Source organism: Medicago truncatula, chromosome 3, assembly GCF_003473485.1.
Source record: "Medicago truncatula cultivar Jemalong A17 chromosome 3, MtrunA17r5.0-ANR, whole genome shotgun sequence".
Classification (NCBI taxonomy): domain Eukaryota; kingdom Viridiplantae; phylum Streptophyta; class Magnoliopsida; order Fabales; family Fabaceae; genus Medicago; species Medicago truncatula.
Genome location: NC_053044.1, coordinates 52,539,472 through 52,551,344, shown reverse-complemented (window position 1 = coordinate 52,551,344; position 11,873 = coordinate 52,539,472). Strand labels below are relative to the sequence as shown.

General features: G+C 30.6%; 1 long non-coding RNA gene across 2 annotated transcripts; it reads left to right on the top strand.

Moving 5' to 3' along the window:
* The first annotated feature begins 4,472 nt into the window (after positions 1-4,472).
* On the top strand, positions 4,473-6,985 carry LOC120579461 (uncharacterized). 2 transcript variants are annotated; one of them, XR_005645341.1, is made up of 3 exons: positions 4,473-5,148; positions 6,060-6,164; positions 6,667-6,985. It is a non-coding gene; the product is annotated as an uncharacterized lncRNA (long non-coding RNA). The 2 variants fall into 2 exon arrangements; XR_005645340.1 differs by lacking the exon at positions 4,473-5,148 and having other exon boundaries at positions 5,155-6,164.
* The last annotated feature ends 4,888 nt before the right edge of the window (positions 6,986-11,873 follow it).

Sequence of the window (11,873 nt, the reverse complement as noted above, 5' to 3'; positions counted from 1 at the left end):
TATAAATCCAAAAGGGGACGTGGAAGAGAATAAAAGGATTAAAAAAAAGTTTGGTGGCCTACTTTTCTAAAATCCAAAATACTTTCAAAGAGCTGTTTTGAAGCATAAGAAATTTTTAAAATTTAAAAAAAAAAAAAAAAAAAAAAAAAGCTTTCTTTGTATATGGCATGATATATTTTAGTATGAAACAGAACAAACAACACACCATTCTCTCAAACAAAGAACAAGCAACACACCATAATAAACTTCAACATACCACGACATTTGGTTTTAGATTTAGCAGTACAAGACATGTCGAGTTTCCGCTACTTGTCTTTCCCCATTCTTTCACGTTTTGATCCACATGGTTTCAAACTACTACCCTTCTCTTAACCTAAGCAAACAATCAAGGTCACTTGGCTCCACCACATATGCTAAATAATCTTTTAAAAAAATTGGTACTAGACCCTCCTAGACTAGTGTAGGGTTCATTCTACAAATGTAAAACTAGACAAAGAAAAAAAATTGAGTTTTGTTTAAGTTAGACTTTTAATTATTAAAACGTAAATGCAATTGACTTTTTTTTTTAAGGATAAATGCAATTGACTCTATTATCATTACATAAACTAATTAATGAAAATACGGACACCTTGTATAAATTTTGACATATTTCTGACAAATAAGTTTTATACTAATAATTTGATTTTCAGTGTTCAATATTATTTCTACCGTAATGAAGTTGTTCCTGTTTTAATCATGTTTAACTATTTTGTAATAATAATTTAAATTATATTATTAAAAACTATATTGTAGTGGATAACATAGTTTAAATATAGGATAAAAACGGAAGGAAAAAATGCAAACCAAATTTATGTATAGTGTTCAATGTTGTTTTTACTCTAATAGAGTTGTTTCTATTTTAATGTTGATTTGGATAATAATTTATTATTTTTTTGGTGGTGGCCGATGTTCGAACTCCGAACCTTGCATATTTTATGCATTGGCTCTACCAACTGAGATAAGCTCACGAGGATAATAATTTATTATTTAAATATAGGATAAAAATGGGAGGAAAAAAATGCAACCCAAATTATGTATTCTTTTTTATATATTGTTATAGGTAAAGTTAACTTTCAATTCTAAAAAGAATAACTTGACAGAAGAAAATATAAATAATAAATTTGAAACTTTAAAATGATTATCTCTATAGAATAATTTTGCTTTCAAGACAAGAGTGATAATCTCACTATGATGTGAGAAGGAAAGAAACGAATTCCTTCCTAAGTACTATCAAAATTTTGAAACCAAATATCCAAATCGATAATTTATTTTCTAAATAACTATCCATTAGGTTGTAGCATTTTGTTTTATCAAAGTAATGGTAGACCAGGGCTCACTGTAGGGTGGGAGAGCTCGATAGGACTCCCATTTTGAGCGAGTTTAAATTTTTGGTTTTAATAGTTGGATGTTGAAGCTCTATGATTATTATTATACATTAACAACACTAGATAGTTTTTATTTCATCTCACTTTCCTTCATTCAAGAGGAGTGTTTTAGAAATAGAAACCAATTTCCTAACTTTAGATTTTTCCGATGTATTCTTTTCAAGGACTGCGTAGTTTATGGTGCATTTTATTTACTCTTTTAGCAAAACGAAAAAAATGTGGTGTGTAACTTGTAAACACCATGGGCCTATTTCTTCTTGCTGTGCCTTTTTTGGTCTTTCTTAGTTTTGGGCTTAGTTTCAATGTGAGGCTTATTAGACTATTACTTTTTCCATCCTATAGTATTCTAGTACGCCCTACGTTTTTTTTCTTTCAAAAATGTCCTTGAAGTTTCCGAATTTCATAATCTGGAATGATGTTTTTCTTTATTAAAGGGTGAAAAATAAGTTACGGATTTTTCCGGATTTTGTAATCCGGAAATCTCAAAAAATATGGCATGTTACATGATTTTTTCGAATTACATAATCCAAACACCCCCTAAACAGCCTTTTTCAAGGAAAAACAGTTTGAATTATATAATCTGAACTGTATCAGCACAAATTTTAAACATGTTTGTAACATAGATAGTCATTTTAGGGAACAATATAAATCTTCCTAACTCTCATCCTTCTGTTTTGAGTCATTGTTACCTGTTCTTCGTCAAAAATCGAGTTTTCGGGCTACTTGATCGGATTGCTCCAAAACTTCCCCCGAAAGTCAGAAAAAAATCAAGGATCATGACTCAAAACTTCCCTGTAGAAGAGACTTCTTGAGGGACTCCGTCCCTCAAAATCCAAAATTCCATCGTTAAGACCCATTTTCCATTTTTTTTAATTTTTCATATTCTCAGAAAAATCCGAAAAAATTTGCATTAGTTTTATTTGACTTTTAGAATTTTTTGGTGGTATTTTTATATTTTTATGATTTTATTTGACAGGTTTTTTGCATTTTTTTACTTTGTTTTTTTGTTTTTTTTAAAAGCAAAACTCAAAACTGCTTAAATGTGAGAGAGTCTGATGACTGATTATACATAAGAATTGTCCGGATTATAAAATCTGAAATGGTAAACATGAATCCGGATTTTAAAATCTGAACTGACAAGGGCATTTTTGGAAATTTTACAGGGTGCGGGAGAAGGCCATAGGGTGGGAAAAGTAATACTCTTACTTTTTTCACTATACATACTTTTCACACGCCTTTTTTTTTTTTTTTTTTTTTTTACAAAAATGTCCATGGGATTTTTGGATTTTATAATCTAGATTGAATTTTTCCTTTGTTTTGGAGTGGAAAATGAGTTTTCTGCAATTTAGATTTAATAATCCAAACATCCCAAAAAAAGGGCGTGTTCCTTACTTTTCTACGGATTATAGAATCTGAACACCCCTAAACACCCTTATTTAGGGGATAAATAGTTCGGAATATACTATAATCCATACTGTATCAATACATGAAATCAAACATGCAACATAAACTATATCTCCTCATCTACATACCACTTGACGTACGGAAATATTTCCAAAGACAAAAATAGGAGGCCTAATACGGGGCCGAGCTGTTGACTTAGTTTTTTGAGTTTTTTATTCACACCCTCCTTTTGACACATATACTCCTTTTTATTCCTAAAATCTTGTTTTCAAAATACTACTCATAACTGCTAAACAACACTTTGCAAAAAAAAGGTAACCTGCCTGTAGCAACTTGTCGTAGAAGTGGAGCAATGAAGAAGTTTCATCGTTTTTACTATTGCCGGTGTAAACAATGCAAGTCTTCATTTTTCTTATACAACATATTTGTGAGTAATAAGAAAAGTGATTTTACCCTAGACAAATTAAGTTACCAAAAATATGAAGCATGTAAATTAATTTTACAGTGAGAGATGAGGTGTATTTGCCTTCAGGTCAACGTTGGGGGACGAGTAACATTTCACCAAAAGTGAAGTAAAGGATGAAGAGGAGAAGTTTAATTGAAGATCTACAATCCATTGTCAAGCTAGGAAAAATATAGCAAAAATGGGTTATTAATATTCTATGTGTTTATATATAATTAATTGTACGTGTTTATCTAAAATTGGAATTATTACCAAAAATGAGTTTCGTCTTTTAATTCCATGCTCCTGCAACAGTTAGTTGTGAAGGTAATGATGAGTTAGCGTTGTGATAATTCTAGAAACTAGTTCATCAAAAGAATATAATTATATATCGGGAGAAGAAGGAATATTGTGTGTTGGTGTTCCTTGTGATGATGGTATCAGAGATTGCATAGAGGAGATGCACATAACTTCATTTGCAGATACATTGAATCCACATCTTCCACCAGATTTCATGCAGTCGTGACATTTCTCTTCATCATCCACACCACTCTAGCTAATCTCAAATCCCTTCTCTAAAGTAAGTTTGTTTGTGAATGAAGTATTCAGGCTAGGAACAAAGACCTTTTTCTTACACTTGAGAACATCAAAATCCACAACCTTAGTGCTTAAAACTAAGTACGCAAATTGATAATTACCATCCTTGGAGCACATCATCTCTTCAAAGATTTCTAAAGTCATCGGACAAGAAATTCGACCAGGAAGAGGACCACACTCAAACAATAGAGTATATAATTGACATTATTGGAAGTGTAGTGGAAGAAATTCAAATCCATGTCTACATAAGTATATTGGAAGAGACAGGAACTAGTACTAGAAGCAGCATATAAGTCTTCCCTCACAATTGTCAAAATTTGAGATGTTTGATTAATCTCAAGGATGTGAAACTTTTGGGACTTGATTTCCAACGTCAAATGGCAATCAAGCTTGAACTGCATATGACCACAATAGTTTGGTTAAGCATTTAAACACCAAAATGGATATGTGATTGATGTGAAATCACCAATTCTGAAAGGTGCCACTAGTACAAAAAACACTTATTAAGTCAGGGATTTTAAGTGGGCAGTTATCCACCAGACTTAAAAACATGGGTAGAGGAGAGGATTTTAACTTCATTACATACTAAATGGTTTAACCCCATTTAAAATCTAATTTATATTATTTAAATTAAAATATAAGAAACATATATATAACTTGTTCATCAACAACGCTTCCCCCAAATTCTCACCTTTAACCCTTTCCCCCAAATTCTCACCTTTAACCCTTTCCCTCAAACTTGTTCATCAGCCAGCTCATAAACCCAAATTTACCCCAAGCTCATGAATCGAAAATCTGAAATTTGTAACTCGGCTGGTCTCGCAAATCTAAAATCACATACGCATCTTCGATCTCGGAATCTCAAATATGAAATTCCCATCTAGGAACTTTGGTATGGCAGATCTGGTATCGCAAACGCATGTCGAATCTCTGAAATCGATTCTGAGGATAATCTCAAATTAGTTGATTTTGGTGGTTCGACGATGGCGAGAAAATGACGAGTTGTCGGAACGCCGTGTTACGTGGCGCCAGAGGTTCTGTTAGGAAGATATTATACCGAGAAAGTTGATTTGTGGAGTTGTGTTCTGTTTGGTACATAATGTTGAGCAGGATTCCTCCTTTTTACGGTGATTCTACGTATGAGGTTTTTGAAGTGGTTATTACGGCGTATCTCAGGTTTCCTTCTCGAATACTCTGTTCTGTTTATTCTTCTGCTAAGGATTTGTTAAGAAAATGATGTGTAGAGATGATTCTAGAAGATTTTCAGCGGACAAGCTTTGAGTATGTTATCTCTAACTTTTTCACTTCTGATTTTGATTAATTTAATTGATTATGAATTAGTATTTGATTCTTGCTTTTAACTAACTTTATGAATCAGTAGTTAAATTTGATATTAAATTGATTCATTAATAAAATGTGGTCTCATCTTTGTGATAATTTGTTCTAAGGCAAGGGTTTAAAACAAAAAGATTATCAAAAAGGATTTATGACTTGTTTGGACTGGCTTATTTGAGCTTATCTACTGACTTATGTTATGTGAGGTTGTTCAAGAGAACTTATGAAAGTAATTTATGACAGTTTTCAAAACCTTTTTTCATAAGTTCTCTAATATAGCTTATAAAAACAACTTACAGCATATACGAGAATAATTTAATTTAATTTTATCTTTTGCTATAGATAAATTATGTGAACTTATACGTAAGTTCTTATCATGATAAGTTATTTATCCAAACATGCCCTTAGTGTATTTATTTATGATAATCTCTTTCACTCACAGTCAATACTTGACATGCTATTACAGGATGTACACAAGATGGTCTAGTTGCAATTGAGGAATTATTATATTGACTCTAGTTCTTCTAGCTGAGTTATATTAAATCTTGGAGTTGATTAGTTATATGAATCACCTTCTAAATTGTGTTGTCAATTAGGATCCTAGGTAGTGGCACTTTCCAGTTTGGTTGTTTGGAGTCAAAATATTATATATGAATAATATCGAAACTGATTTTTTATGTTGTTAAAGTATGATGGACTTCTAGAAGTGACTCACTTATTTGTTAGTTATTTATTTTTCAAATCTCAATCATGTATGATTTTCATTTGATATGTTGATGCTATGGACAATTTAGACATCAGAAGCAATTTTATTATGTTGGAGTCAATTATAATTTTTTAGTTTTGGTATTTGCTAGGCACCTCAATCACGTAGACAACTAATGACTCTTACAATGGTGAAACTTTTGGATCTTTGGAATCTACAAGTGAGGGCAGGGGAGAAGAGGAAAGAAAGATGACAGGTACATGTTATTTTCTACTTTTGGTACTTTTTTTTATTTGGGTTTTGGATCCTATAAATGTTGAAGGTATCGAGATGGATGACTATTATGAGGTGTTATATTTTTGTTTGAGAACACTCTGTTTTTGCACTTACTTTTTTGTTTGAGAACACTTTGTTTTTGCACATAGTTTTTTCAAGTAATATTTTACTTGTGATTTATATTGAGTGGTCATCACTTCTTTGAATGAGAAATAATTTAATATTTGGATTTATAAAGATGTGCCAAAATCATGTAATAGAATCGATTCTTGGGTTCATTTGAAGTAACTGGACTTGGTGTAAAGTAATTGTTGTACTAGGGTAGGAGTCGAACAATGTTGATGTTTATATTCTGTCAATGTTTTTGTATCAATGAATGATTTTGTATTAATGAATTATTTTAAACCAATGATTTTTCTCTTGCTTACTTGCATGTTTGTGTTGAATGTGAATTTACTAATTTAAAGTTTTTGTTGATGCAGAGAACTTGATATAGTCCTCTTGCTTGTAGTTTTTTTTGGTGGCAAAGGAGTTATGGAAAATGTGCTTGTAGTTAATCTTGGTTTATCATTATAGAATTTCTTTCAGATGTGTTTTAGCTGCAAGCTGTTAAAGTATTAAGTTGTGCCAACATTGTGTAATAGCATAGATTTTTGGATTTATTTGAAGTCATTGGACTAGGTTAGGTGTAGATCAATTTCTGTAGTAAGTGCGAATTCATGACAAGGTTTAGATTTTGTGGATGGTTTTATCTACAAGTTGGTATGAAATTAAAGTTCTATGTTGATATTTTGTGTTAAATGATTGTGTATAATGTTCTGATTTATTATTATGTACAATAATGGAGAAACAGAGATTTTTTTTTATATTAAATATCTAGATTTTAAATCGGGTGAACTGATCTAAGTTGTATGATTTTAAATCGGGTCAATATGAACCTGAAATCAGAAAAATCTATTGAACTTTTCTAAATGTGGCCATCCGATTTAATTAATATCATTTTAAATCGGTTTAACCGATTTAAAAAACAGATTTTAAATCGGGTCAAGTAAACAGACTTAAAAGCAAAACACTTATTAAATCGGCCACCTATAAGTCGGGTGGAGAACCGATTTAAAAAGTCTTTTTTACCTGATTTAAAAAGTGTTTTCTGCACTAGACGTACATATTATCTCCGATAACGGTATTTAGATTATGAAAAAAAGTGGACGGAAGAGAAATGTGTTGACGGTGAAAGAAAAAGGTAGAAGCAAAGAATATTTTCCCATAATGATTTTGGTAGTTAGAAAGCTTCACCAAGGAACCCTGAAAATCAATTGCATAAGGTTAAGGTTCATGTTAAAATCTACTTTGATTAGTGACAAATCAAACCAAAATTGCAAGATCGAGAATGAATTAATGTAGACTGCAAAATCTCACACACAACAACAACCAAGCCTTTTCCCATTAAGTGGGGTCGGCTAACACACACACAAACACACACACACACACACACACACATATATATATATATATATATATTGACATCAAGTGTTAACGAATCTCAATCGTTGATTTTATTTAATCAAAGACCAATAATAATGCCACATTTCTATTAATATCCAAAAGAACAAATTTGGATTTTTCTGTAAGCAATTCGATCTAGGTTACAAGGTTCAATTTTATCAAAACTCATAAATTTGATACGAACATGTTTCCAATTTTCTAGAAATCATGATGCCGCTGAAAGAATAAATTCATAAATCAATCAAGATAGGGCTGATTTTGCTTTTCTAAATACATGTGCCTACCTCCGTTTCATCTTAATAATCCATTGATATCAACACATATATATTTGTGACTAAAATTCCCCAACGTGTATTCAACCACTGGGACAATTACTCCATTAAAATTCAATATTTGGGAGCTTTTCTTGTAAGATCTATGGACCAATCAATCAATATATATATAAAGTTTGAAAGTTTTTTTTTTGATGGAATATAAAGTTTGAAAGTTATCATTTAAGTTTGAAAGGATCCAATGTTGTGGAACTTATTTGATTCTTTTAAGTTTGTGGATGACGAATACAAGTGACTAGTAGCAAAAGAATTGTCCATGGAAGAAATGGTCTTTGTTAGTGTGTGATTGAGAAAAAGGATGTACAGTAAATAGAATAAGGACTTTATTATTATCCTTTAATCAAATAAAATCAACGGTTGAGATTTGGTGTCACAACGGATCCTATATATATATATATATATATGGCGAGCGCACATGCGGGCGTGTTTGTTGAAAATAATATTTAATATAAACATTATATACTAATTATTAGAGATTTTAAAATAACAAAATAATATTGAAATGATACAAATATAAATTAATTTTTTAATTTTACGAACGTTGATTACACACCACTTGTCTTAATATATTTAGAACAACCGACATTGAATTAGATTGATAGGAATCTTAAGGCAAAAAGAATTTAAGAGTCAAATAACCAATAAAATAGCTAGCATTGAAATCAAACTTGCAACATAAACTACAACTCCTCATTTACATATCACTTGAGCTTCGAGTGAACATGTTTACAAAATTTGACGTACGAAAATATTTGTAAAGACAAAGATTGGAGGCCTAATACTGGGCCTAAAGCCCTTGCTTTAGTGGCAGCCCCCTTGAGCCGACCCTGATTCTCATAAGATTTTCTATGGTGACAAATGTAATACTGCGTTCTTCGTAAAAAAAATGTAGTATTATGTTACTTTTAATTTATTTTCTTACAAAGTAATAATTGAAGGTTTGAAAGTAGCCAACACCACTCGCCCTCGTGATCGAAGTCAGCATTCAGAAATCTAAATTAGCCAATCTAAATTGACACATAAAATAGTCGATTTTGAGATCTTAAAGAAGAGCACATTCTGAGATCGTAAGCCAATACTATCATATCAAGTCAAATAAGTTTATTAATGAAATATTATAAACCTATTTTCATTAAAAATAAAATTAATTGAAGACAAACGCGTGTTTACTTTGACTATTATTGTTTGTGCAACACATTACTTTGATTGACCATTGTTTTAAGGGGAAACTTTGACTATTACTTTTAGGGGAAACTATGACTATTTTTCTTCTCCATATTTTTCATTTATGCATACAAAATACGGACGAAGTCTCGCGAAATTGAAAACTTTCTCATCAACCGTGTCATAAAGAAAAGTTCTCATAAAATGGAAATAATAAACATTTCAAATTTGAATATGCCGTAAAAAAAAAAATACATATGTTTTTTTTTTGTGGTGGTCGGGATTCGAACTCAAACCTTACATATTTTATGCATTGTTTATATCAACTGAGCTAAACTCACGAAGACATATGTGATTATTGTTTATCATTATCATAAATTTTTTTGAAGAAATATATATGATCTTAACTCTTTTTTTTTTTATTACCATGTTATAGTTAGATACAAAGTTTTCATATGGATTAGGCGTAACAACACCTTGTCAAAAAATTTAGTAGACACACGAGACAAGTTTTCTTTTATGAATTTTCAAAGTAGTTAACGATCTAATCTCTAAAAACTTACTCATAAGTGTCTAAATTCCTTAATGTATCGACGAATGTTGGTGATCTTAAATGGATATTAAGCTTAAGTTTTTTATTTAAACTAGCAAGGTACCCGTGCATTTGTAAAGCTCACTTCCATTTCTTTGTATGTGAAGTTCTGATACATTGTGTAAACTGTTTTACATTGTATATATAAATTATAATCAATAATATTTGTAACTTTGAAACTAACTATGGTTAAAGTCAAAATATTTTTATAAAAAATATCATATTGGGACATAATTATAAAATTAATTTTTCATATCATAAACTTCGATTTTGTCAAAAAAAAAAAAAAAAAAAAAACATCATAAACTTCGATTAAATTTTGTAGTTTCATAACTTTTAAAAATTATATTTTAGATTTTTTTTAGTATTTATAGATTTTACTATGTTTACTTTTTTAGATTTATTTAAAATTATTTTTTTTAGGTTACAAAATATTTAAATTTTTATAAAAATAAAAAAGTCTTTAAGCTGTTTCCCGGATGGTTCATCAACAAAGAATGATTACCTAACCTTTATTTAATTACTAGGTCAGAATTTAAGTGAGGGAACATTAGAATACTTAAAGCATGATGTAGCCAACCAAGGATACATCATATCCTGTACGGATTAGTATTATTAAGTATGGCCATCCTTCCTCTCCCCGTACCCCTTTTACATTAATGAAAGAGAAATATACACAAACACAAATCTGGGACTAGGAAGGTACTTTATGAATCCGTTACAAATTAGTCAAATTTAAGCAAAATGTGGGGTTACCGCGGTTTCTTGATGTATATGGACAGAAGCAGTGGGATAGATATGGTTGCACAGCTATCTCCCGGCCCACTTTCTTGTCTAAACACCACTAAACTGTTTTTCTTTTCTTTCTTTTTTTTTGAAACAACAGAACATGCTATAATTATGATTCAAATCTGCTAAAAAATATAGGAGGTGTTTTATTTAGGAATTTTGATTGGCCATAGTTGACAATTCATGCACTTACGCAGTCGGTGCATTGGCGATAGTTGAATCAAAATCAAATTAGACTGTTCAAATTTTAAACTATGTTGAGTTTCTAACTCATTTTTACAAAATTAATTTGTAAGATGATAAATGTCAATTTTTATAAACTTTATTTTTACTTTATATGGGATTTAAACTTTTTTCAATACATGTCTTACGCCTAACACTATTTGATTTTGTTGTGTTGGTATAAATTGCAGTTGGATCAATTAATGATAAGTGCAACTTTAGTCCATAAATCAAAATTCACCCACAATCAGTTTGATAAATGATTACATACAATATTAAATGGACTACATAACATTAACAACGTTTAAGAACATTTTCAGTAGAAAAATAATATTTGTACAACTATTTATGACAATTCTTTTTTTAATACTTACGTTATATTTTTATTTTCTTATTCCATTGTTTTGGTTTTTGTGTCAATACCTCATTTTCTTTGAAAAATTTTGGTTGTTTCAAAGTTGTCATAAAATTAATTATTCAAATAACACAACTCATAACTAATTGATAATATTAATATATGCGTTGCATATAATTATTGTTACTCTCTCCGTCCAATATTAGACCATGTCCAATGGTTGTGTTGAATGAGACTTTCAACATGCGAGGAAGCTTCAATGGCATGTTGAATGGTGTTGAGAGATCACATGGAGGAGGGAAGTGTTGAACACATTCAACATTGTTTAACCGGCTGCCACAGGGACACGCGGAAGCCAACATTTAGCCAAGCATGGCGCGTGCGCAACACACGTCGACAGGTGCGAGTGAGCTGCAGGAGAGGCGGAGAGAGAAGATTGCATATGGATAATGAGTGACACGTAGCTGATTGTGATTGATTGTCTGAATTTTTATCATCTTAATAATTTCAACTCAATTATTTCACTCGAAATTAATTTTTTTATTTTATTTTTTACCAAAATTCGTGATTTTTTTTTCTCTATAAATAGAGATTTGGTTCATTTGATTTGGACACAGAAAAAAAATCAAGTTTTTCACTATCTTCATCTTATTATTATCTTTCTATTAGCAAACTAAGTGAAGTTTTAATCTTATTTTTAGTGAAATGGATCCCAATAATAACCATTTC